General features: G+C 35.9%; 1 protein-coding gene across 5 annotated transcripts in view; it reads right to left on the bottom strand.

The window, feature by feature from the left end:
- NAALADL2 (N-acetylated alpha-linked acidic dipeptidase like 2) overlaps positions 1–27,638 on the bottom strand; it is a 1,144,210-nt gene that overhangs the window by 730,776 nt on the left and 385,796 nt on the right. The gene's annotated exons all lie outside the window — the stretch shown is intronic.

The raw sequence follows: 27,638 nt of genomic DNA, 5'->3' as shown, positions 1-27,638 counted from the left end.
TATACTGGAAGGTAAATTGAAAAATATTAATTACTTTTGTGCATCTCTGTTCCAGAAAACTAATTCCCTAAATCTTAAGTTTTTTTTTCTCCCCGATAAAGTTTTTGTCCATCTCAGCAAAGAAAGTTCTTGTAACATATTATAGAAACTGATATTTGTGTATAGTATGTACATAAATGCTCTCATTTGTATTCATTGTAATATGCTAACTGTACTGCGAACAGGATTCTGCAATGCTGTTGTTTAATGTTATATTGTCAGAATGTAATTGTTGAATAAAGTGCAGCAATGCAACTTCCACGTTGACGAAAGCTCTACAGTAGTCTCTCTCTCGCTACTGACTGTAAACAGTATCATTGCAGAGATTTAAACAACATGGACACCTGGGTCCTCTGGCCAATCAAATTAGAATTTACCAGGAATAGGGCCAACCATCAGCATTGTTTTAAAAAAAACTCCCCAAATGATTCAAATGTTCAGACAGAGTGAAGAAGCCACTGATTTAGCAAGACAGCAGTGAAAACCCATTTGTGTACTTAGAATATGATGCCTATATCAATCTTGAGCTTTTAAACTTTATCCTATCTTTATACAACCCAGCTTTTTTAAGCTGGTTGTATCAACCTGATTTAACAACTTTTAAAAGTTTTTCTCCACTTTCCGTATATACAATTTTAAAAACCTATCCTTATTTAAAACTATCTTCTGAAAATCAATCCCTCACTTTAATTTGTTTTATAGAACTTCTATAAAAACCTCCCAACTATATATATCTAATATTTTTGGAACTGAAACCTTCTGAATTGATTTAGAAAATGATATTTATTTCCTATGAGACACAAAGCTTCATTTTCTCATCCGTTTTCTTTGGCTCAAGATCTGTAGTGGATACCAGTTAAATTGTACACTGCATATTGTGACAGATGTTTCAGACATGACAATGTGATGGTGAGTAGCCCACCATTGTGCCAATATGATCAGATGACACAGCAAAAATATTCTAGGTTGCCAATAACTTAAGCAACATTAAATCAATAGTTTCAATTTAGGACTACAGGGAGGAGCTTCTGATGGAGGTGTTACTCAAAGGGACGGAAGTCTGCATTTACAGAAATTACTCTGTTCTACATCTACTCTAAGATCCATCACTTAGATGATGCTCTGTTCTATCATTATGCAAATTGATTTACTTATATATTACACCATGTGTTTCCTCTCTTCACCTTCCCATAACTTGCTTAAGAACCCCAAAATGGCTTTTCCTTTGTTTAACAAAAAGTGGCTTATAAACCTCAATCCTCTGGCTGCCTCCTCATTTTGTTGTGAAACTGCCACATATGTGTAAATTATTTTCCCCTCTCTTGTTGATCTGCCTTTTTATTGAGTTGAGGGCCCTAGCCACTGAACCTAGAAGGTTAAAGAGAACAACGTTTTCCGGCTATACAGTTTTCTCTATGAGTATGGGCAAACTGAAATAATATTGCTATTATTTATCATTTTAAATATTTAAAGAGAAAAAGTAAGGTTTTTGTTGTCATAATTTAAGGCTTGTTTACAAAGTCTAAAATTTACCCTAGGGCTTTATTTTTGTCTTTTATGAACTAATGAATACCAATTTCAAATAAATCTTCAGTTTTAAATACAATTTAAAATCAGTGTATTTTTCACTAACTTTTGAGAGCTGCAGCTTTTTAAAAATGCAATTTTTAGATATAATGGATGTGATTAAAACTGCAGTTAATTAATTAAAAAAATAAAGGGCATGTAACATATATTAAATCCTTAACAAAATGAAGTGAAATTATTTACACCATAAGGAACAAGCTTCATATATGCATAAAAATGTGTCCCTATAAACATATTTTTGTTAACTCTAAATACCATAATTAGAAAATTTTACTTTCATTAATCAAAATTCTAATAAAATAATTGTAAAAATCATTACTAATTTGGAAAAATTAGGTTACCATTATAATCATCATTTTATAACTCATTCATACACCCAATCAACAAATGCCTCTTTTATGGACTATTATATTAGGCTCTAAGAATACAGTCACAAATAAAACAGTCATTGCCATCAAGAATCTTAAAGATATGATGAAGAGTGAGATAATAAAATAGAAATTATACTATGATAGAATATGATGGATAGCCTGAGGAGATCAGATGGCAACAACTAAACTACAGTAGAAAAGCCATTCTAGTCTGTGGACTCACACGTAAGAGAGAGTGAGCTGTGACCCAAGAAGTTGGATAGTGACCATACATAAAGTCGAATCGGTCACAAGAAGTCAAATCAGACAGGGCTTCTTGGGCTATAAAGAGTTTAGAAATTATCCTGAAGGTAATGGGGAGCCATGTAAAAATTGTTGAATGTTAGAAGCAGAGCATTGCTTAATTAAGCTTTATAGAATCCTAAAAGCCTACAAATGTATCACTTCAATAGTAATATAAGTATTTTTTTGATGACACTATGTATATATGTGTATATATGCATATACACACACACACACATAACACACTGTGTATCATTCCTACCCATTAAGTTTGCAATATTCTTCTTTTTTTTTGGTAAGACAAATATATTTAAATTAACTGAAATAGATTGCTATATCATTTTGTAATTTATATGCTATTTAAATAATTTTTAAAATGCTTGTATAAGACAAAAATTTTTCAATCACAGTAGGTTCTGGTCATTCTTTTATTGCAAATGTGATCAGCTGAAGAACATAGATTTTGAACAAACAAGAGAAATATAGAGGACTACAGAGGAGAACAAAAGATTCTTGAAAGAAAATTATAGCTATAAGAAAGGTCAAGAGAGCCAAAAACAATTCACTGAGAAATTCTGAAAAATGTCTTAGAAACTGTTTTAAGACATACTTTTTCTGTTACAGATTAAACAGGCAACATCTCATCTGAGAGATTGTGGGAGGCCGCTCTGTGAGGCGTGGGCCCAGGTGCCACTGGGAGATGCACAGGACCCACGCCCACGGATAGGTTTTCCCATGGGGAATCAGGACTGCAATGTACTTAGACTGCTTTGAGACTTGCTTTTTGCTAAAACTCCCTCACCCTGAATTGAGGACATTTACTGCAAAGCAACTTCCTAAAATACATGCTAAACCTCCAAGGATGAGTGTAACCAGTCCAACTACTTTTGCCTTTTCATTTACAAATATCCCTCTTCAGTGATGTGATTACCACCATCCTCTCCTTTGTTTTCTGTATAAGGTAACCACCTAAAGTGAGCCTGTGCAGTTAATAAGGACCTTCTTGTAATGTGCCAAGTAAGACAATAAAAGCTCATTGGAGGTTTTTGTTCCCCTTGAGAGAAAAGCCATGCCGTCCTTTTTCCTCCACAGGACTTGGTAGTCCATGTGAATTTGTCTTATATTTCATCTATAATTATGTGGACCCCACCAGCCGGGGTCCACATCAAGAGATTACAGCCATCCCCCGCCCCTTTTTCTGCCTCTTTTCACCAAAAAGGAATAGAAGAAAAAATATTCTGATCATCCACGTGAAATATTTACCAGCCTGCAGAGATAGGAAGTAAAATTATTTATCATCAGGTAGCCTCTGGTTAGTGTATTTTTAAATCAATTAAACATTTGTCTACACAAAATTCATTAAATACAGAAAATTCCAAGGAAACTGGTGCATCATTTCTTAGGGTCTTCTTAAGCCTCTTAGATTCTAAAATGTAATTGCTTCCTTTGAAGAAGTATTGGTATAATGGGGTTTCATAATATACTAGAACACTATACAATTACATGTTTAATTGTATTTAAATACTAATGTTAATATGTTTTTTAATATTTTATGTATTTATTTTTAGAGAGAGGGGAAAGGAAGAAGAGGGGGAGAGAAACATCAATGTGTGGTTGCCTCTCATGCACCCCCCACTGGGGACCTGGTCTGCAACCCAGGCACGTGCCTTGACTGGGAACCAAACAGCTGACTTTTTGGTTTGCACTCAACCCACTGAGCCACACCAGCCAGGATGACTAATGTGAAGTTTTAAGGCTTTTATCTTGGCTATATGGAAAAATAAATTCACCTTCCAAAGTTATTTATGACAGTGAATTTTTATTTTTATAAAATATATATTATAATAAGTATCAATAGGGCACGGTTAATCAAAATTAACAGATTTTTCCTGCCCATTGTCACAAATACAGTAAACTGACTATTAGCAAATTACTTCCTATACTTTGCAGTACATTTTCTGTTAGCTATGAATCTCTAATATCAAACATTCCTCTTAAAAATTATATTATAGAAAAGAGAATAAACTCTGAATAAATTACCTTTCAACCTAGAATAATAATTCAAATCTGACATTAAAAATAATTAAATAGTTTTAAATTATATGCAAACAGAAAAAGAGAAAATGGAAATTCTCAACTTAACATTTTCAACTCCACTATATTTGCTGAACTGATGGCCATGCTAGATGCTAATGTCTACACTACCCAAAGCAGTTTATAGATTCAATGCAATGCCTATTAAAATACCAATGACATGTTTCACAGATATAAAACAAACATTTCAAAAATTTGTATGGAACCATAAACAACCCCGAATAGGCACAGCAATTTTGAAAAAGAGGAACAAAGTAGGAAGGATCACAATACTGGTATATCAGACTATATTACAAGGCCACAGTAATCAAAACAGTCTAATATTGGCATAAGAATAGACACATAGATCAATGAAACAGAACAGAGAGCCAAAAATAAACACATGTCTCTATGGTCAATTAATATTCGACAAAGGGGGCAGAAGCATAAAATAGAATAAAAATAGCCTCTTCAACAAAGGGTGTTGGGAGATCTGGACAGCTACATGTAAAAAAATGAAACTTGACCACCAAATTAACACCACACACAAAAATAAAGTGAAGTTGGTTAAAAGACTTAAATATAGTCCTGACACCATAAAAGTCCTAGAGGAGAACATAGACAGGAAAATCTCAGATATTCCATGCAGCAATATTTTCACCCATATGTCCCCTAGAACAAGGGACATAAAGAAAAGAGTAAACAAATGGGACTTCATCAAAATAAAAAGCTTCTGCATTGCTAAAAAAATCAGCAAAATGAAAAGGGAACCAAACATATGGGAAAATATATTTGCCAGTGATACCACAGACAAGGGTTTGATCTCCCAAATACATAAAGAACTCAAATGGCTCCACTCCAGAAAGACAAACAATCCAATTAGAAATGGGCAAAGGATCTGAATAGACACTTCTCTGAGTAGGACACACAGAGGGCCCAAAGACATATGAAAGAATGCTCAGCATGATTAGCCAAGAGAGAAGCATATTAAAACCACAATGAGATACCACTTCACACCAGTCAGAGAGCCTTCATAAATAAATCAACAAACAACAAGTCCTGGTGAAGTTGTGGAGAAAAGGGAACCCTAGGAAACTGTTGGTGGGAATGCAGAGTGGTATAGCCACTGTCGAAGCCAGTATGGAATTTCCTCAGAAAACTAAAAACAGAACAGCCTTTTGCCCCAGCAATTCCACTGCTGAGACTATACCCCAAGAATCCTCAAGCACCAATTCAAAAGAGCCAATGTGCCGCAATGTTCATAGCAGCACAATTTACAATAGCCAAATGCTGGAAGCAAACTAAGTTACCATCAGTAAGTGAGTGGATAACAAATCTATGGTATGTTTACAGAAATGGAACACTACACCGCAGAAAGAGAAGAGGAGCTCCTACCCTTTGCAACAGCATGGCTGGAACTGGAGAGCATTATGCTAAGTGAAATAAACCAGGAGGTGAAAGACAAATACCATATGATCTCACCTATAAGTGGAACCTAATAAAAAAAAACAAACAAACAAGAGAGCAAAATATAACCAGAGACATTGAAATAAAGAACAAACTGACAGTAACCAAAGGGGAGGGAGGAGAGGGTAATGAGGGGAAGAAGAAGGGTCATCAAGGAACATGTATAAAGGACCCATGAACAAAGTCAAAGGGGGAAATATTGAGAGTGGGAAGTGTTGGTGTGTGGGGCGGGGGAGGGAGTGATGGGTTGGAAAATGAAGACACCTGTACTTGAACAACAATAAAAAATAAATAAAAAATAAAACAGCATATAAGAGAGTGATAAGAGCCTGGATTTTAAAGCAAACTTCCTCGTTTGAATTCTGCCTCTACCACTTACTAGAATGTCCTTGTGTGAGTTTCTTCACTTTTCTACATTTCAGCTTTCTCTTTGCCTCAGTTTCTTCATCTTCAAAATGAGCCTAATAATAGAACCTATAGAGGATTGCTACATAGATTGTGTCAATTAATACCTGTAAAGCACTTAAAATAGGCCTTGGCACATATTGAAACTGCATAAACATTAAACGTTTTGCTTAGTCTCTTAATATTCCACAAAAATGTAACATTCAGACTATATATAATGAAATCATTGTAATATATCCCAAGAGTAAAATCCTTGATTATTGGTAGGGCTGAGTTCCAGCCCCTATGCACTTGTAGAACCTTACAGGATGTTTAGAGCTGGCACATATTCTGAGTAGTCAGTGCCCATGCCCTATTACCAGTTAAATATTTTGACTCTCATCCCTGGTTATAGGTGGCAACTGTCTTCTAAGTAAAACTGGATGTCCTGGGCCAGTACTTCTCACCCAAGTTCTACAGATTCCCCAGGGCTTTGTGCTGGTGGTACAGGATGTGGATGGGAGGGGAAGAGAGCTGGGGAGGGTCAGAGGCCTTTATTTTATATTTTGGAGTGAAATGAATGATTTCACCTTAAAGGAGGATCTCACAGCCTTAAATCAAGCTAAAATTCTCTCCACTAAAGATTGTTTTAGAAAACCATTTTGTATAAAATTTGTCAACCACTCTGCATCAGTTTCTTTACAATACTACCATTGCTTCCTATTCTGATAAGTTCAAATTCTTATTCTTTGATCTCAGATCTCAGGTTTTTCTACCATAAGCCCATATGTATATATGGGCACACACACACACACATATGGGCTTGTGGGGTGTGTGTGTGTGTGTGTGTGTGTGTGTGTACCTTTGCATAAAAAGCACCTTCATATATAAATGAAAAACCACGGTCAGCTGAAAGCAGTGATTCAGACAAGTCTCTGTGCATGCTTGGGATGCCCAGCAGGTCAGGAGCTAAGTGCTCCATAACTAATAGCTGTATTAGTTTTAGTACATTATTTCATAAAAACTCCCAAAGATACTTAAGAGGCAAACGAAAAGGCTGTAAGGATCACTTAGACAGGGTACCAGTCTTCATGAGCTGCAGATTTGTAACACATCTCTCCTCTGCTGATGAAAAATTCTGCCAAAGCCCAAAACTCATATCTTGAAAACAAAAATAATCATCTTTCCATAATTTTCTTAAATTATTTTTCCTTGATATCTCATTTTTCACATGTAAGCAGGCATAGTTACAAAAGGTGTTTCTGTTAAATTATTTTATTTAATGTCTTTAATGCAAAGGTTTTGTATCCTTTTTCCTCTTAAAGAGGCCAATTTGACTGTGATACTTACCATTCTATTGCTATTAGCAAAAAACAACAGGCAGCATTAAATGATTGTGTAAGATGCTCCAGGCATTGAGCTGCATCCATAAACTTACTATTTCATTTCATCTCCACAACCACACTAGTGTACAGATGAAGAAATTGCAGTAGCAAAAGGTTGAACAACTTGATGAAGGTCTCAGATCTACTAAAGTTTCACCTAGGATACAAATCCTGCTGAGTGCTTTTTTGTCAGGTGTTTTTCTTACTGCAACCTGCTCCTACTCTTCCCCTAATAGAAACCATACTCAAAAGTACGCACAGACACACATACAGATACAGCTTGTAAACTGTGTGATGAGTAATATACATGAATATAAAAAATAAATGAACATAGATAACTTAAGGGGGCAGTTGGACAGCTGTACTGAGAAAGTTAAGAATATGTATGAGAAAATATACAAATGTCAATAATGGTTAAAACTAGTGATGGGGTCATTTATTCCTTATATGTTTACCATTTTCAATTCTCCTTCAATGAGCACATGTTACTTTTATAATTGGAGAAAAACTTTCAGCAAGAGTCATTAACTTTCATTCTCCTCTTTTAGTCTTTTATTAGTTTTCTCCAGTACTATATATAACAATTTTATGAAGTCTAAATTTTAATTATATAAAATACCATTCTCCCTTTATATATTGATGTTATTAACTTGTTATTCTATTTAAAGCATTAAGAACAGATTAATTTCTTTAGACTTGCAAGGTATATAAATATTCACATACTTTTAAAAACTCTATACTAGGGGTATATCTATATATATAATTTGGAAGGAATCTAAAATTTGATAATATAGAAATGCAACCAAATTATGTGTAAGGAAAGTCATCTATCTATATATACTTTCAAGTCCTAGAATTTTTAGACCTTATTGTGAAGTTCATTATGACCCACTGTCAAGGACTCATGCTCTGTCACACTTTGGCATGGCCAATGCTACACAGGGGAATGTGGCACCCCTGTCTTAGGGAAGCTGTTCTCATTCTCGCTTCCTACAAATGTCCACTTCTTTCTTATTATCTTCCTTTTTTATTCCCTGATCAGAAAAATACCTGCTTACCTACACTCCAATTTAATATACACAGAATAAAAAAAAACAGATGGGCAATGAGAGTAAGAGCACAAAAGAAGAAATCAATTCTTATTTTGTTCATCTCCATCTTATTGACTGATATATCTCCAAATCCACAATGTTACTGAGAAAAAACAAAAGTGGACAAACAGTGGAGCAGGAGGGAAAGGGAGAAAATCAAGGGCAGTAAGGAAGAGGAAGAGGAAAGTTATTTTTCACTTTTCTTGCCCTTCATAATACCTTGATATGTCCAACCTTGAAACAAAAAAGGTGAAATATCATATTTAAACTTAGAAGTCCTCAAAATCTTTATCATCCTTCTTAAAAAAATGTATGATTCTACCCTGAGTAGTGTGGCTCAGTGGATTGAGCACCAGCCTGTGAAACAAAGAGTCACCTATTCAATTCCTCATCAGAGCACATGCCTGGGTTGCAGGCCAGGTCCCCAGTGAAGGGCACATGACAGGCAACCACACATTGATATTTCTCTCTCTCCTTCTCCCTCCTTTCCTTCCTCTTTCTAAAAATGAAGAACTAAAATCCTTTTCAAATGTGTGATTGTCATCCAATAATAATAATGCAATCTTTGTGGTAACACATTTGTTTAAAATGTGATTCAGAATTGTATTGGAAAACACGCAGAAGTGTACAATAATGTGAAAGAGAGAGAGAGAGGAAGAAAGGAAGAGAAGGAGGGTGGGGAGAGAAAGAGAGGATATAAAGCCTCATTGGCAAATACTGCTATGTGCAAATAACATATTAGGCTTTATATCATTGTTGCATATTTTATTAGGTAGCAGCTGTATTCCCATACAGGTTTTTCCTTCCTAGATTTTTTAAAAAGATTTGATTTATTTATTTTTAGAGAGAGGGGAAAAGAGGGAGAAAGAGAGGGAGAGAAACATCAATGTGTGGTTGTCTCTTGTGCACCCCCTACTGGGAACCTGATCCACAACCCAGTCTTGTGCCCTGACTGGGAATCAAACCAGTGACCTTTTGGTTTGCAGGCTGGCACTCAATCCACTGGGCCACACCAGCCAGGTCTCCTCCCTAGATTTTAATGCTACCAAGAATTCTCAATGAATGTGAGTTAAAGAATTTTTAGACATTGCAATTGGATTGAAAAGAAGCTGAATCTCTGTCATCAAGTATTTTAACACAATTCATTTTGTTCTGGTTAGTACTAATATTCATTCAATGGTTTATTTACATTTCAAAATGATAGAAATAACTAAATATCAGAGAAAAAACAATCATTCCTTTAAAAATGAAAAAAGTTATTTATTTTAATCATGTTATTCATTTTATAATTTAAAAGTGGCAGATTATTATTTTTTTACTGTTAGTGACTTTGGCAGGAACCATAGACACAACCCTAGCACACACACAGATCTCTTTCCAAGAATCTAGAATGCCTATTGACAAAGCCTGTTATTTAATGCTCAACCTAATCTATATGCTTCACAATATAAATATAGGAGTTCATAGGGTTCAGTGGAGGAAAGAAAACATCAGCTAAAGGAGTGACAGCATGGAAGAATAGAAAGAATTAACTGGGAGTAACATGGAAGCTTGGCTTTTTAGAGAAAACAAAAATATCTGTCTCCTTCACATATTCTTTCATCTCTCTTCAAATCTACCAGAATGTTTTTCATAGAACAGATGTAAACATATTCCTTAGATCAAATTAAGCCACAATACAGAAGAATAGTCACAATGCAGCCATTTTGCTCTTGCCTCTACATTGTGCTCTATCAGCTATCTCATTTGAAAAGGAGCCAGTATTATAATTCAGTTCTTTTGCTCAACAAATATTTATCAACCACCTATAAGTTCCTGAGCTGTCCTGAGTCCTGGGAATGAAGAAATGAAAACAATTGGCATGGTCCCTGACCATGTGGAGCTCAGTCTCTGCTTTTGTCTTTTTTGGCCATAATTTGGTGAAAGCATAAAAATTCTGAAAGAACAATAAAACAGATTGTCTACTCAGAAGCTTGTGCTAGGGAAGATTAAAACTGCAGTTTCTTTACATCTTATTTGGCCTAATATTCCAATGTGCAGTCTATAAAATTGCTTCCATCTCCTGCATGCCTATGTTTTCTGAATTGCTGCCTCAATATTTCGGTAATTTTCACAGCTTGGTACTAGAATAAGTGCCCCAACAAATGAAAGCAGTATCTGACAGACACTCCAAGGACACTTGCTACATTCTGGAGTTCAACTGAAGTGAGAAATGTAAAAGCTGGGTTTTAATGTCTACTTGTTCTTACATCCTCAGTGGGACAAAAAAGAATGAAAAACATTGTGGTATCACACAGTGAATTTCTGGGGGCCTCGCTCAATAACTTGTTTCACTTCCTTGAAGGCTATGCCACTGACCTGACATTTGGTGAGCACATGTTGGTGATATCTATAAGACCAAGGGTGGAGTTTGAGTGTAGTTACCCACACACTTGTGTTCAACAGAGTAAAGCAAATCTAATTGGCACACACATAAAGCCTGGGTCTTATTAGTATCACATTCTAATCAACTAAAATAAACAGTCATTTTCGGCTTAAGCAGCTGTTTGTATAATCAGCAGTAGTTTAGTCACTGAATAAGGCAAACACGTAGGAAATGCTACTCACTTATAGCTCTTTACCAGCAATGCAAGCAAATATGTACAAAAAGACATCCTAAACAAACTGGACTGGTACTAAAACAGATCATTGTGAATATGACTAAAACACAATCTGTAGGCTCAACTGCTTCTTGTCCTGCATACAATATAAAAATATTCTGCTATAAACTATCAAAAGTTATGATAGTTTTGAGAAATTATGACTAAACAGAATAACCTTCTAAGGTCCAATCCAACATTTTCTTTTATACAAAAGGACAATGTGGTGATATTAAATTCTAACTTCAAGCAAATGTAACTATAATTTATTACTTCAATATACAGTGGTCATTCATGTATTCACCAGTAAATATTAATTGGGCATCAGAATGTATGGATTATACTCTAAGAATTCTGAAACACCAATTCCACACATTGCTATTTCTCTCCCTTTTCTCTTCCCTTCCCCTCTCTCTAAAAATAAATACATAAAATCTTTAAAAATTAAATAAAATATCCCTACAATATCCAAGTGTTGGAAGCAACCTAAGTGCCCATCAGTAAATGAGTGGATAAAAAAACTACAATACATTTACGCAAAGGAATATTACACAGCAGAAAGAAAGAAGGAACTCCTATCCCTCACCACAGCATGGATGGAAATGGAGAGCATTATGCTAAGTGAAATAAGCCAGGTGGTGAAAGACAAATACCATATGATCTCACATATAAGTGGAGCCTAATCAACAAAACAAATAAGCAAGCAAACAAAATATAGCCAGAGACATTGAAATAAGGAACTAACAGTAACCAGAGGGGAATGGGAGGTAGATTATGGAGAAACAAGGTGAAGGGTCATCAAGGAACACACAAAGGACCCATGGACAAAGTGGGAGAGGGGAAGGATTGAGGGTGGGAGGAGGTGGGAGGTAGGGGTGGTTGGGGCAGGGGAAAGTGGTGGGAGGAAAATGGAGACAACTGTGCTTGAATAACAATAAAAAAATAGAATGTACCAAACAGTATGATACGGTAATGGTTGCTGCCATCAATGTGCTTATAATCTAGAAGAAAAATAGAGCAATAATCACAAAAACAAATATGAACTCTAAAATTTAGGAGCTCTCAGGAAAAAAGAAGCTGAGATTAAGAGCATTAGAGGGGGACGGAATTTGAGCAGTGTTTTCAGGAAAGTCCTCTCTGGGAATATCCGAACAAATATGAGAGATGAAGAAGGGAATTTATTTTGACATCTTTCAGATATAAATTAAATTTTAAGGACACTATGAAGAGAAAGATTTTTACTTTGAAACTGTTTTTATATTTTTAATAATAATATCAATTTAATCCACAATGACTTCTGGACTGTGAACTCCCAGAAGATTGGATGTCTCATCATTCTTTTGTATTGTGCTGATATATCAAATTTCAAATTGCATGAGTGATTAATCCATAAATGTTTGCTGACTGAAGAGGTGAGAAGGAGTTAAAGGTAATGAGACAAGCTAAGTATGTATGATTTAGACCACACCATAGCAGTCACTTAAATGAAGAGGTTAGCATGCTTATTAACCAATCTGAAGAGCCATTAACAATGGAAAATAGAGTGAAAATAAGTATTGAGAAACAACATATTACAATTAAATTAATGGGGTTTAGGGAGGATCCACAAAAGTTCCTGCAGCTTTTGCCTCTTCTTTATAATGTCATGGTTTTAATTTACCTCATTTATATTAATGAACAGAGGATTGCACAACTATTAACATGATTGAAAATTACACTAATGCTCAGTAAATCTACCCCTAATTATTATGATTAATGAGAAGTAGATCATCTTGGACCATATTAACATCCAAAAGCAACTGAAATAGAGCAAAAGACTTTTTTCTTGATAACCCAGGTCTTTAGTCTTTCTATGAAATAAAACCCTGAGCAATCCATTCAGTAATGTCATGTACCAATTCACTATAACTACCCATTTACATAGATTTGCATAGATTATACTTTTCACTTTTATGTACGTATTTGAAATAATTACTTCTGAGTGTATTAAAATGTCTTATGATTGGCTTTATGCAGTATTAATGTTGCAGTATGAATCTGAATAATAAAACCACTGTAATTTTTCTCTACTTAGTTCCAAGTTACCTATTTGTGGGTACTTCTTTCAAAAGAAAACTTATTCACCTTATTAATGATTAGAATTAATAATTAAGATATGAAGAGATATAAATCTCACCTATTCATTTAAATACTGCTATTTCATAAAAAGAATTCAAAGTGATAAAAAGAAATAACAGAAAATGATAAATGATAGATAAAATGATAAAAATTATTATTATTTTTAAAGATTTTATTTATTTATTTTTAGAGATGGAAGGGAGGGAGACAGAGAGAGAGAGAGAGAGAGAGACATCAATGTGTGGTTGCTGGGGGTTATGGCCTGCTACCCAGGCATGTACCCTGGCTGGGAATCGAACCTGCGACACTTTGGTTCGCAGCCCGCACTCAATCCACTGAGCTACGCCAGGTAGGGCTAAGATAAAATGATAAAAATTATTTAATCATCTTAATATCAGATTTCCTTTCCTTAACTGGAACAGGTGAACTACTTTTATACACTTTTCCTTAATTCTTCCTTTTTAAAGACTACAATATGATATCAATGCCTTATTTTTTTCTACTATATTTTCTATCTTCTGCTACTGATAGAGGAGCATGAAAATAAACCTGTAGTCAATGTTGGACTCCTTGAGAGCAATGGCCTAAAACATGCACTTCGATAGCATGACAAGCAAAATGATTGTCAACTTTAATATTTCTGTGGATTCCACAAAAGGCTTTTAATCAAACATCTCATCAACATGGCCTTTATGCCTTAAAAGTATTGTCCCCTCGCAAATCAGTATTTATCCATCTCTTATTATCAAGGCTTTCTTACTGTCCTACAAGATCGTCAGTTATATTCCATTTAAATGCACACATGTCATCCACCAGGCCTGCCCATAGTCCAAAAGTGCATACATTAATTCACGAACTATTCACTGGGTGACTGCTCTGCACCAGGCTTTCTGCTGGGACTGAGGTTTTCATTGTGCACAAGACAGAATGTCCTCATCTTCATGGATCTAATTCAGTGAGACAGACAGAAATGGAAAAGTTTTAAGTATGAGGAGTGTGGCATAAAGGAAAGGACAAGTGCCTCGGTGTATGTAACAGAAGAAACCAGGCTAATACGGGAGATCAGGAAAGGCCTCCCTGAAGAACTGACATTTAAGAGAAGGGCCTAAAGGATGTAATAGTTGCTAGAGGTTTATGCTGTGAGGAAGAACCAGGACTCTGAGAAATAAAATGGAGTTATCAACAGATATACAATTTTAAAAAAGGCAACATAGAATAACAGAAAGATTTTGAGGTTCAGAGTCCCACAGACCTGAGTTAGTGTTGCATAGTCTTACCAGTTCCTGGGTATACAACCTTTGAGAAATTACTTGTCTTCCTGTTTTATGTGCCATAAAAATAGAAATGATGCATACCATGTAGGACGACCATGAGGATTACTATATCTATCTATCTATCTATCTATCCTCCTGACACAGTAACAGGTGCTGAAAGAATATTAATTTTCTATTCCTATATAAAGGAGTGGACCAACATTCTCTGTCTTTCAGTAACTCACAGGACATTTGGAGATCATGTCATGAAAGTGCTTTTGATGTAGAACCAAATACCTTTCAAAACTAGTTAGGGAAATAGGGCATGGGTTTAACAAAATCTCCTTCAAGTCACTTTTTAGCCACATACTAGTTGTGTGGCCCTGAGCAAGTAAATTTATCCACTCTAAGCCTCGGTTTCCTCTTCTTTAAGACATGATATTAGAGTCCCTGTGTCACCGATTACCAGAATAAAATGAGATGCAGAAGGCCCAGCTCATGGAAGGGCTCTGACACAAAGAAAGCTCAGTTGAGGTGCTTGTTTATGTTACTGTAGTGATGGTGGTGACAACAGCAGCAGCAGGAGTGGCCATCTCCAGCTACCTTCTTTCATTCATATATAAAAAAATAACAGGAGGGGAATAAAGTTGGTGGAATAAATCATGAGAAAAATGCATCAAAATGAAAGACAAAACAGTGCTAAAAACTAGTCGAAAAATACTCAATGTTTCAGATACAGTATTGATATAAAGTTAGGCTGTTCAGTGGAGATGTGAAAGTCAATTTTGCAGGAAGTATCAACAATAGCAATTCATGGAAGGATTTTCAACTGACTGGTGGTTTAATTACATCTATAGATTGGTAATGGTTTCTTATATGGTGTACCAGTTATCTACTGCTGCAAAGAACTGCTGCAAAACTTGGTGGCTGAGGTAACTATTTTATTTGTGCACGCTTCTGTGGATTGGCTAGTTGGTCTGTGTTGTGATGGAAGGTTCCTCTGCTGGTCTGGCCTCAGGTCACTGCTGTGTTTGCAGTCAGTCAGCAGGTGGCCCAGCTGAGGCTGGATCACCCAAAATGGCTCCATTCACGTGTCTGGAGGATGGTACTGGTTACGAGCATGGTCTCTCTCCCTCCACATGGTCTCTCTCTTTCCACATGGTCGCTGTCCCGTAGGAGAATATCCTGGGCTTCTACACAGTGTGGTCTCAGACAGGCAAGCAAATGAGAACAAAAGCTGCAAGGTTTCTCGAGGCCTAGGTTTAGAAATTCTGATATATGATTACTACCATAGTCTATTATTTAAAGCAAATCGAAGGTCAGCCCAAATTATCGAAATAGAGAAATAGACTGAATCTCTTGAGAGAAGAGCAGCAAAGACAAATTACAAAGGAGAGTACATACAGGGTTAAGAGAAATTTCTAAAAGTAATTATTTATTTGCAATGTGCCACACAGAGCTAGTTCATATCCCCTATGCTCTTGTAGTAAAAGTACTAAATTTAATTGCTATATGAAGTTTAATATTACCCCATTTATGCTTGTCCTATTGCATATAACATATGAAACATATAGACAGTCAAATCACTTTATGTCAGTAGATCTCTTTAGTTAATATGTATGGAAATCATCAGGGATCTTTACCTCCCACTCCTTAGGTAATCTGATTTAATTAATCAGGCTATAACCAAGATATTGCTTTTTTTTTCCAGAAGGTCCCCAGATGATGCTAAAAATTAGTCATGATTGAGAACCACTATGTCTAGTTTTTTTCTAGTTCTTTTTAAATATAATTATTAGTGGACTTAAAAGCTTCTTCCCTTACCTTTGAAATACTACTAATTAATGATTTCATTTCTCCTACCCCTCTGGCTGTCATTAAAATACAAAACAGTTACTGCCTAATGGAAAACACTCTACTGTTTACTGTAGTCGGAGACACAATCTAACAATATATTATAAGTCTAGCAATCAAAATCTAACCATTTGGCCTCCAAGATCAAGAAAAAACAGTTAAAGTTTTTGACCTAGAGCTTAATTTGACCTAGAGCACCTTATGCGGAAAAGTGTTTTGGGAAGATTGATGTGGCAGTAGCATGGGAAACCTGGGGGGTGGGAGAAAAACCAGTTGGGTAACTATTGTAATAATTCAGGTGTGTGGTAATAATGGTCGAGCTTAAGAAAGTCATAATCCCACAATATTAATTATGACTGGACCACTTATATTTATGAGCACTCACTAAAGCCAGTCAGTCCTACTACACCTTCCATAGTAAATTAATTTTCCTACTCTGTGAACTAAGCCATTATTTCTGTTTTTGTTTGTTAAATCCCTGGCACCTTCCTCCTGATCCTTCGTTTTGCACTGCTATACTCCCTTCTTCTTCCCAGGGAAAACAGCTTATTTCAGAAAGCACTGTCCACTCTCCCACCCTAACATATCCCCTCCACCTGTCTCCATACCACCATGCTCGACTCTCCCTCTGACTGCACGGAAGCAGCATCCCCACTCCGTCCTTTCCGGGCCGATCCCTTTCCACACCAAACCTACTCAAGGTCTCTACGAAGTATCCTCTTTTCTCAACTTTACGTAGGTTTCCCATTCCTACAAACACAAAATATGTGTTAATATTTTAACACATGAAAAATGAGTTAAAAATGAGGTCCTTAAAATGAAAAAAAAATCATTTTTTACCATGTCTCATTTCAGTTACTGTCATCTCTCTGCTTTCCTGCTCAAAAGAAAGTTCTCAAAATAATTGTCTACAACGGCACTCTCCACTCCCTACCACTGAAGCAGTAGCTTACAACATGTCCACACATTCTTTGACCTTTGTTTCAAAAGGCAAAACATGAATTTCCTTAGGAATTCCCTTTTTGACATACTTTCAATGAATAGAAAACTGCAGAAGTGATATTGTACAATTTCTGAGAATGTCATAAAATGAATCAGAGCTCTGTCCTCACTGGATCTCGCGCTCTGTAGGAATATCTGCTGCCATGTTGGGACCACCCTGCAGAAAGTCTTGAGTGCCCGGAACTGCGCTGTCTTGCCAACAGCCTTCCAACTGAGCCGTCTTATATTAGGAACATTTTTCAAGCTCACTGCAGCACCCTCCCACCCCATTCAATGTCTTAACTGCTCCTTCCTGTAGCAGTTTTCCCTAAGGAAGAACCAGTCTACTAAATGCTTCTGAATTCCTGATTTACAGGAATGATGAGATAATACATGTTTGCTGTTTTTAAGCCAATAAGTTTTGGGGCACTTTTTGCCTTTAATATAGCAACAGATGTTACAACTACCATCTATGTACTTTTCAGGTCCATCCAATTGCAATCATCGCTACCATAGGATGGTTTTATATACTACATTAAATGGCTTAACACCTGCTAAGCACTTAAAACAGTGTCTGAGCCTAAGTGCTGTATGGGTGTATGTTATTAAAAGTGGTATTACTATTGTTATTGCCAACTGCAGGAAGAATACATGGGTCACTGATGACCATCATCTTCTCAAACCCAATGGCTGGTTAGTTCTCTGTCTGTGTTCTCTCTACCTCTCACAAAACAGGTTACTCTCTTCTTATTGAAGCACCATATTTTCCTGTGTACACCCAAGTTTTCTGCCAAACTTTCAGAAAAAATATTTCGTTTCAATTTTTAATTCTATTCTTTTATTTATACTTAGATACTTGTTTTTCATGTTATAAAGGTATTTTAGTATTTATTTTTCAATGCATTATGGCATAAGACACTTTATGTAACAAATAATTACAAAATACAAGAACAGCTACAAGTTGTTTCAGGTACTACCCATGTATAATGTGCATCCTTATTTTTCCCTCAAAAATTTTCACAAAAACATACACATTATACATGGCAAAATATGGTCTTTTTCCCCCTTAGGTTTTCTTTGTATCGTCCTACCTCATGGTTTCTTTCATGTATTATTTTGTTCCTGCTCTGCCTGACCTCTAAATATTGACATTCCTTCCCATGGATCTGTCCCAATCTTTCTTCTTCTATTCTTTATTCTTTTTTTGACATGATCTCTGTAGGTGACTTTATCCAACACCAGGGCATTATTACCATTATTTATGTACATACCAATTCTTTATGTCCAACTCTGGTCTCTCCCCTAATCTCTCAATATACATTCCTGCTTCTCAACATTCCCATGCCAATCTACTAGGCTTCTTAAATGTAGTATGTCCCAATAAGAACTCTCGATTTTATGCACACTTTAATTTTACATCTTCTGTCACTAAAATGTAAGATCTATGAATACAGAAAGTTTTCCATATCAGGCACTAGGTTTTGAAGATTATGTACTTAAAATAGTGCCAGGCACATAATAGGTGTGCTAGAAATTTATATAAATGAATAAATATGTTATTACATGTAAACAATGAGTTGAATAATTTAAAACATACTGAAAAGTATAAATAAATGGTTTTAAATTCTACTTTAAAATTTCATAAAAATAATCTTTTGCAAATGGTTTAAGTGACTTGTAAAACAATATGCATAGTCAAATTAGTATGGCATATTCTGTGTTTAACATTCCCATGGTAATTTTGAACTTTAAAATGATTTGTATTGCTAGAAAATGCAATAAATGATTACTTTCTTCATTTAAACATTAAAAATATTATGAAACATTTACTTTCCTGCCATTGTAAATTTCTACCACTTAATTGCAGTCTCAAACAGCAGTGATATATATTTGAAATATATATTAATAAATCACTATCTTTTCTAAGTTCTATCTTTTTCATTTCTTTCAATTGTCTCGTATTGTGCTGATGTCCTAATATGTGGCAGGCAAAGCACACATGACATGATACAAAAAAGATGCTTTTGCCCGGCAAGACCAGGCATCAACAAAGATAAAGGCAACCTACTCAATGGGGAAAATACTTGCAAGTGATATATCTTATAAGTGGTTAGTACGCAAAATATATAAAGAACTCATACAATTCAACATAAAAAGCAAACAAATTTTTTAAAAATGTGAAGACCTGAATAGACATTTCTCCAAAGAAGACATACAGATGGCCAATAGACACCTGAAAAGAGGCTCAGAATCCCTAATCATCAGGGAAATGCAAGTCAAAATCACAATGACTTCACAACAGTCAGAATGGCATCGCCAACAAATCAACAAACAGTAAGTGTTGGCAAGGATGTAGAGAAAAGAGAAACTTCCTGTGCTGTTGGGGGATTGTAAATCGGTGCAGCCACTATGGAAAACAGGACAGATGCCCCTGAAAAAATTTAAAATAGATGTACAAAGCAATCCAGCAATTCCACTTCTAGGAAACAAAAACCCTAATTCCAAAGGATATGTTCATCCCTATATTTACTGCAGCAGTTTTTACAATAACCAAGATATGGAAGTAAACCAGGTGTCCATCCACAGATACATGTAATGTTACCCAGCCGTAAAAGACTGAAGTCTTACCATTCGCAGCAGCATGGACTACATAGAGGACATTATGCTACATGAAATAAGTCTAGTGAAGAAAAGCAAATATCATATAATTTCACTTACATCTAGAATCTAGAAAACAAAACACACAAAACAAAAGAGAAACAGACTCCTGATACAGAGAACCAATTGATGTCAGCCACAAGGGGAGGGGGAAGGGTGAAAAAGATGTTAGTGATTAAGAAGTTTAAACCTCCAGTCATAAAATAAATATCACAAGGATGTAATGTTCAGCACAGAGAATATGGTCAGTGATACCGTGGTAACTTCATCCTGCAACAGATGGTGACCAGACCTATCATTGTGACCACTTAATAAGCTATATAAATTTTGAATCAGACCTAAAATGAACATGATATTGTATGCCAACTATACTTTTTTAAAAATACAAATAATACTTAGTCCTTGCTAGCTGATAATATTATGTCAGATATGATCAGAGACAGACACAAAACCAGTAATCACAATGTCACACAAAGTCTGACTGCGTGCACATGGAAATGAAGGGGATAGGTCAATGAATTGTATTAAGGGAGTCTGGGGAGACTTCCCAAATATACAGCGTATCTTACAGGGTATAGTTACTGCAATGTCTGCCACAACAGAACTAAAAATGTGTATGATCTGTCATCACTTTGTAATATTTTTCTAATTTCTCCCTTTTTCTATGCAGATAAAACATTCAGTTTAGCTCTAAAGTTCTCATTCATTTCATGCCAATATCCTTGATACAGATTTTTAAATATCTTTTATAAACTATCACAGGGATAATGTGACTGAAGAATTTATATTAATCTTATAAATGCTCCCCATGAATTATTCTCCAGTCATTCTTTTGAATTTTTATGTCTAGGTCACATGAAACACACCACATTTTCCAATATCTTCAGCCGTTGAGTTTCAGTGATTCAAGCCAGATAATATGCTAAGCTTGACATCACCAGAGTCATATAAAGAGAATATATTAGGACAAGGAAAGCTGATATTTTCTCTTAGCCCACTCAGCTATGAAACAAACACACTTGAAATCATTTTACTTTTGACTATTGAGCATCAAGTCCCCTGTAACCAAGGAAACAGGCTTCAGCTCCTGCTTTAACAGACAGAAGGCCATTATCTGTCTGAGGTAAGGGTCCATAGGCAACACCTTCTCAGCTAATGCATCACACTCTTTCACCTTCCCTTAACTTCCCTGCACCACTGACATATCACAACTCTCTTCTGCCTCATATTTTCTCTGGTCCACTTGCCAGACTTTCCTATTTTGAAATTACAGGCAATGGAAAATCTTTTTCCACAGTTGAGGCAGACTCTAAACTGCAGCCTTTAAAAACCATGTGTACTAGTAACTAGAAACAATAAATGCCATTAAAAACAAGAACACAGGTGGAGGGCAGGATGACAGCTAGTGGGGGCTGTAGGTGAGGGGGTGGAGGGACTGAGCAAAAAGGGAAAAGGACTCATGAACATGGACAACAGTGTGGTGATTGCTGAGAGGCGGAGAGTATAAGGGGCCTAAATGATAATGGAAAAATACAATGGAAAAATTAAAAATAAATAAAAACAAAAGCAACAAAAAATTGGTGTTAATACAACTGGGAAGAGTGACCTAAATGCAATGCAGGAACTCTGAGCTGCTTAGCCAGGTGGCTCTGGCTCATAATAGCTCATGAAGTTTCAGTCAAGCTATTGGCTGAGGCTGCAGCCATCAGAAGGCTCAACTGGGGTTTTAGCATCCTCTTCTAACCTCACTCACACCATTCTTAGCAGAGGCCATCTTTCTTTACTACACAGTCCTCTCCACAATGCTTTGCTGCTCATGATATGGCAGCTGGCTAAGAGAGACAGGGAGTGAGAGTGAGGGTATGCACCTGTGGATAAAAAAGCAGCCACACACTATACCTAGTGAGTTCGGGGGAGGCCCGCAAAATGGGTCTTACAAACTCAGAGACTGAAAGTAACCACATAGAATGGTATGAAATGAAACTTTCTAACCAAAAGCGAGTCATGGCAGGAGTCCTAGGCTGGTATCTTCCTTGAAAAAGGTCAATCTTTATTTTGAACTTTTCTGTTGTCTTTTTGCATGTATGATAACATGCCTTTGGAATGTCACAGTAATTCCCCTTCTTTCCAGACCCCTAGGGGCACAATGTCCCACTACAGCGAGAAACCACTGAACTCATTGTTTCTTGTTGCACAAATACCATCTCTGTGTGCTGTAAATATTGTTAACTAGCCTGTACCCACCAATGTAAAACAAGTATGTGTCTTTCCATTTTACTCTTTATCTCCTCTCAAAGATTCGCAGGTTGCTTTCCCCCACCTCTCCAATGTCCAACAATGAATTTCATGTAGCCTTCCTTACACCTCTTCCTTTGAGTATAATGTATAAAATAGACTGCAAAACTGCCATTTTCTGGAGCATTTTCTCAATCCATTGAGATTTTGCTTCCTGGCAATTGTTGTCAGTTTGACTCAAATACACACACACACACACACACACACACACACACTTAGTTTCATTATTTTGAAGATAGGGCACTAGAATTAAAACAAAATCTACACTACCTGTTATAGCTCAAGTTTCTGACAAGCCCACCATATTTCTTCTCTGGGCTACTATTTCAAGAATTAATTAAAATATAAAATTTATTGTTTTCTCCCCATTTTACTCAATACTTTTTATCAAACTCTTATCATTTTTTATGGCTGTCTTGGAATTCCTTCTTTTAAGTCTCCTTTTAAAGCAACATTACAAATAATCCACATATCCTTTCCAATTTTGCATAGGAAAACAAATGTATTTTAAATTGGATTTCCAGCTAAGGGTTTTCATTTTTCACAATAGGAAAAAATTACCATGATAACTTCTTTACATTTCCTGAATATTTATTTATCTTCATCAATGAGGTTCATCCTTAGTATCATCTGCAAACATTGTTTGCAAACTTTTTTTTTATATATAGACTTCAGGTCTCCTCTCTCCTTGGTAAAGTAATATACAAGTATAATTTTCAGCCTCTTTGAATATATTCTGTAGATATTACTGGAGTCAGCATCTTGTAAATACTTCTTCACACTGCTAGTTAGGCTCTGCTATGTAATAGGTAAAATTTCCAACTAAATAAACCACATTAAATCTTGCTCTGTGGTTTGTTGAAAATAATATTGAATAGTTAAGTCAATCAAAATGTATGAGGTCAGTCTGAAAAAAGTCCAGCCATTATTAATATATCAAGAATGGTTTCTGTGACATCAATGGTAACCAAGGAGAGCAGACTGGAATGAGCATGTGTGAACAATGATGACTTCACTGTACTAGTCAGTGGGGGTGGTAGACACTATTGAGTGAGCATGTGTACTGAGTGGCTGTCACATTCAAAATGACTGAGCAAGTAGAGCAATGAATCTGCATCAAATTTTGCACTAAACTTGAACATTCTTTCATAGAAGCTATTCAGATGATTCAGAAGTCTACAGCTATGGGCAACTGGTGATTGGCAGCGTCATCACGACAATGTTCCCACTAATGCATCACCTCTCAAGCAGAGTTATTTGGTGAAACATCAAGTCACCCAGGTGACTAATCTCTGCTACAGCCCAGATTTGGTGCCCTGCAACTTCTGACTTTTCTCAAAACTAAAATCAACTTTAAAAAGGAAGAGATTTCAGTCTATTGATAAGATTCAGGAAAATATGACGGGTGGCTGCTGGCAACTGGGAGAACTGTGTGAGGTCTCAAGATGCCTACTTTGAAGGAGACTGAGGCATCATTGTCCTGTGTACAATGTTTATTTACCTTGTATCTTCTTCAACAAATGTCTCTGTTTTTCACATTACATGGCTAGATAACTTCTGGACAATCCTCATATACTTATGAGACAAGTACATGCTAGTAACCCAGAGCATTTGATTTTATTCTTTTAGGCAAGTCTGCCATCTAGGTTAACTAGAGCTACTTCTAACACCCTGCACTATAAGTGGTTTTCAGGAATCTAAATATTTTAGAGAAGGTAGCTTTTGGAAAATAATAGAATTTGTTTCTTTAATGACAGCAAAGATTATGTTTCCAACACACCTGTCTATTCACAGTTGAAAAGCTTTTCCATGAAAGCTAGTCATATTTAGACATCTTTTAGTTCAAGATGTGTTGCTGTTATAGTTGTACATAGATACACAACTGTTGATTTTGTGTCCTGCAACTTTACTGAATTAATTTATTAGTTCTAGCAGTTTTTTTTGGTAGAGTCTTTAGGGATTTTCTATCTATAAAACAGAGAAGGCTTCCAGTTGGCACATTTTCTTATAATTGGATAATCTCACATTATCAGTTTTGGTATCATTCCTTACAGTAATAATTTAATATAGACATTCAATGGTCAATTGCTTCTTGATCACACTAGATTCACAATGGGTATTCTTAATCAAAGTATAACTCTTGCCCCAAATGGTGATTAAGGGTCTCGAGTCACCTCCATCTTGTGAGTCTGCCACTTCCTTACCCTTGTGGTCACCAGCAGAAGTATAAAGAGGAACAGAATGTATACCTGTTTGTTACCCACCCTGGCCCAAAAGGACACACATTACTTATGATCATATTTCATCATGAGGGCTCAGTGATATAGTCACTGAACATAAGGAAAACTGGAAACTGTAGTCTAGCTGGGGTCCCTGAAAAAGGAGGAATCCCAGTTGTTAACCAACTATGGTAATATCTATGCTAATTCTGATTCAGGGATGAATAGAGCTAAAAAAAGACTTTACAATGTTACAGTGACATACTTTTATAATTGAAGACCCTGAGGAATGAAATAATTAAGTAGCTTACTACAAGTAAACAATATGGTTAATGTAGACTTTACCACATATTGCCTGACAATATGTCTAGCTCACTTCATCTTAAAATAAACCTGTGGTGGGAACCTCAGCTACGCCCAATAATCAACTACAGGGTCTGCATCACTTTAACAGCCACCCTCAACCCCCAAGATTTCCATTATATCAACAAACCTAAAACCTAATGTGGGCTGACCAAGAAACAGAATGAGCAGACCCTTTGAGGGACAATTAACCTTAAGAATTTGAGGCAAAAATGAGGACAAATCTTGTCAAAAGCAATGACTGTCATTTCCTAAAGTAGCACAAGATACCTCCAACAAATCTAAGTGACAGGTTTGCTTTTGAAAATGACATAAGCTAAAAATAAAATGGCATCAGCTAACCAGATGAAAAGTGCTTTAACTTATATTTAATTAAATCACATGGACTCAAGACATTCCTTCAGATGTATGATCACTGCAATTCAGAATCTTCGTTTTCAGTGCTTCTGCAACTGCAATGTGTCCAGAGATAACAAATTACCACTTACCACGCAACAGATAGGTTTCCACAAAAACCTCCTAAACTTTTAAAATATCCACATTGTATACTTTGATATCTTTTCAGGGACCCATTGACTCATTCAGCAGAGGAATTCTCCAATGTATCATGCCCAGCAATCTGCTTAAAGTTTGGGGAATCACCACTGCAATGCTCCTCTGATATAATATCTAACAACGGCCAATTATTCATTTCTAGGACCTGTGGGTAGCAGGCAGTACAATACACAAACAGAATCTGCTCTAACTACAAAATAATAAACCCTAACATTAGGGTATATTTTTACTTGATTTCAAGGCATTCACAATGTCTATTTTCAGGTAGTCTATCTCCCTAGACGGCCTTGTGTTTAGCTCTCACGCAGTTTATCAATAACAACGTGCCAGCTGAATCTCTAAGAGCTCCAAACAAACACATATGCTACTGCAAGAGCAGTTAAAAGTGTGTGGTTTCTACAAACTGAAACTTGCTGCATTTCAATATCACCAAGTACACCCCATGAACAAATTTTTAAAAAACTGTTGTCATAGTTAATCTCAAGGCAGATGTCTACCAACTTCATTTCCCGTTTCCTAAATTAGACTTCCTTTTCACCATCAAAACACATATAGAAGGAGGTTGTGTGTTATTATCAAGAGAACACACCAACACTGTGGAAATAATTACTTTTTGAAAGATAGTTATTACATAAACAATTGATTGCATGGCTAAGTGCTTATAAATGCTTCATATAACAAACTGAATATAAGCAATCACATTATCTACAAGCAACAACGAATATAATTAAATTTACTGTGATTGTATAAGATAGTCTTTACTAACTTCACACTGATTGAATGTTAGTAGTCTAAATATTGAAGGAACTAATCAAGAATTAATATCTATCCCAGTTTCAACAAACACATTACACTATTTGTAATGCAAAATGGAAAAATAAAACAATGAACAAAAGAAATATACAAATGTAGTAATTTTTTAAAAATTACAACAATACAACTCTACTTGTACTAGAATTTGTTTCACATAAAATGTTCACTGAGCAAAACACAAATTAAGATAAATAGATTTGAATGCACATGCAATTAGTAACTGAATCACTCTGTTTAAATTTCAAAAACCAGTGAAGTAATATAATATTTAACTCCATGGGATTAACAAAGTAATTATGTAACAAATATTGGACTCTCTGGGCAATATTATCTAAATTTTATCTTAGCTTGGTATCTTGACAGGTTGGATCACTGATGTGGTTTCCACTCAATTTGGGGACAAAGTCACTCCTTGATTGTATTCTTTCATTTAGTCCATACATAGTTATTGAGCATCTAGTGAATTCTAAGCATGGTATCAAATTTTAGGTACAAAACAGAAATACGGCAATGCCCCTGCCCTCAAGGAGCTCATACATTCATTAGACACACAGAGACTTGTAAATAAACAGGGGCAATAAAGCAATAAAGGGACTCTGAAACAGACTGGATGTTGTTCAGTGTTGAAACAAAAACAAACAGCTCCATTTGGAGGTGAAGACTGACTGCTGTGCTGTGAAAGGTTACATGGAAGATGTGGTGCACAGGATGAGGTGTTTTTCATATGTGGGGGATGTGGAAGACATCCCAAAAGGAAACACAATTAGCAAACATCGGTAATGGGGAAGAAATTAGTTTGTCAACGTTAATTCAGACCTTGCAAGTTGGGGCATGAATTAATTAGACACAAATGGAATGCTGGCCCTCCTACCTTACTCATCCTCCATTGATCTAATTTAGACTCACTGATCCTCAAAGCCTCCTTTAAGCAATTCATTGAACTCCCTTATTCTTCTTTCTACCTTGCAAATAGCCAGTGGAATGCAACTATTAACCTGTCCCCCTTTAAACTTAATAAACTAGCCATTAAAAGATTCCAAAATACCCTGAAAATAAATTTAAAAATAACAAATTATTATGCTGGCCAATGACCTATTTCTTTGGACACATTCAACAATTACAATCAAGTGATAACTATTTTTCTCTAATCATAGTTGAAAACTTCCTGCCGGGTCTTCCTCTTCAGCTTCTAGATGCTATCTTGGACTAAC

Source organism: Phyllostomus hastatus, unplaced genomic scaffold (assembly GCF_019186645.2).
Source record: "Phyllostomus hastatus isolate PE091 unplaced genomic scaffold, TTU_PhHast_1.1 phas_contig_86, whole genome shotgun sequence".
In the NCBI taxonomy this organism is placed as follows: Eukaryota; Metazoa; Chordata; class Mammalia; order Chiroptera; family Phyllostomidae; genus Phyllostomus; species Phyllostomus hastatus.
The sequence above is the reverse complement of the archived record's forward strand: the minus strand, read 5'-3'. Positions and strand labels throughout refer to the sequence as shown.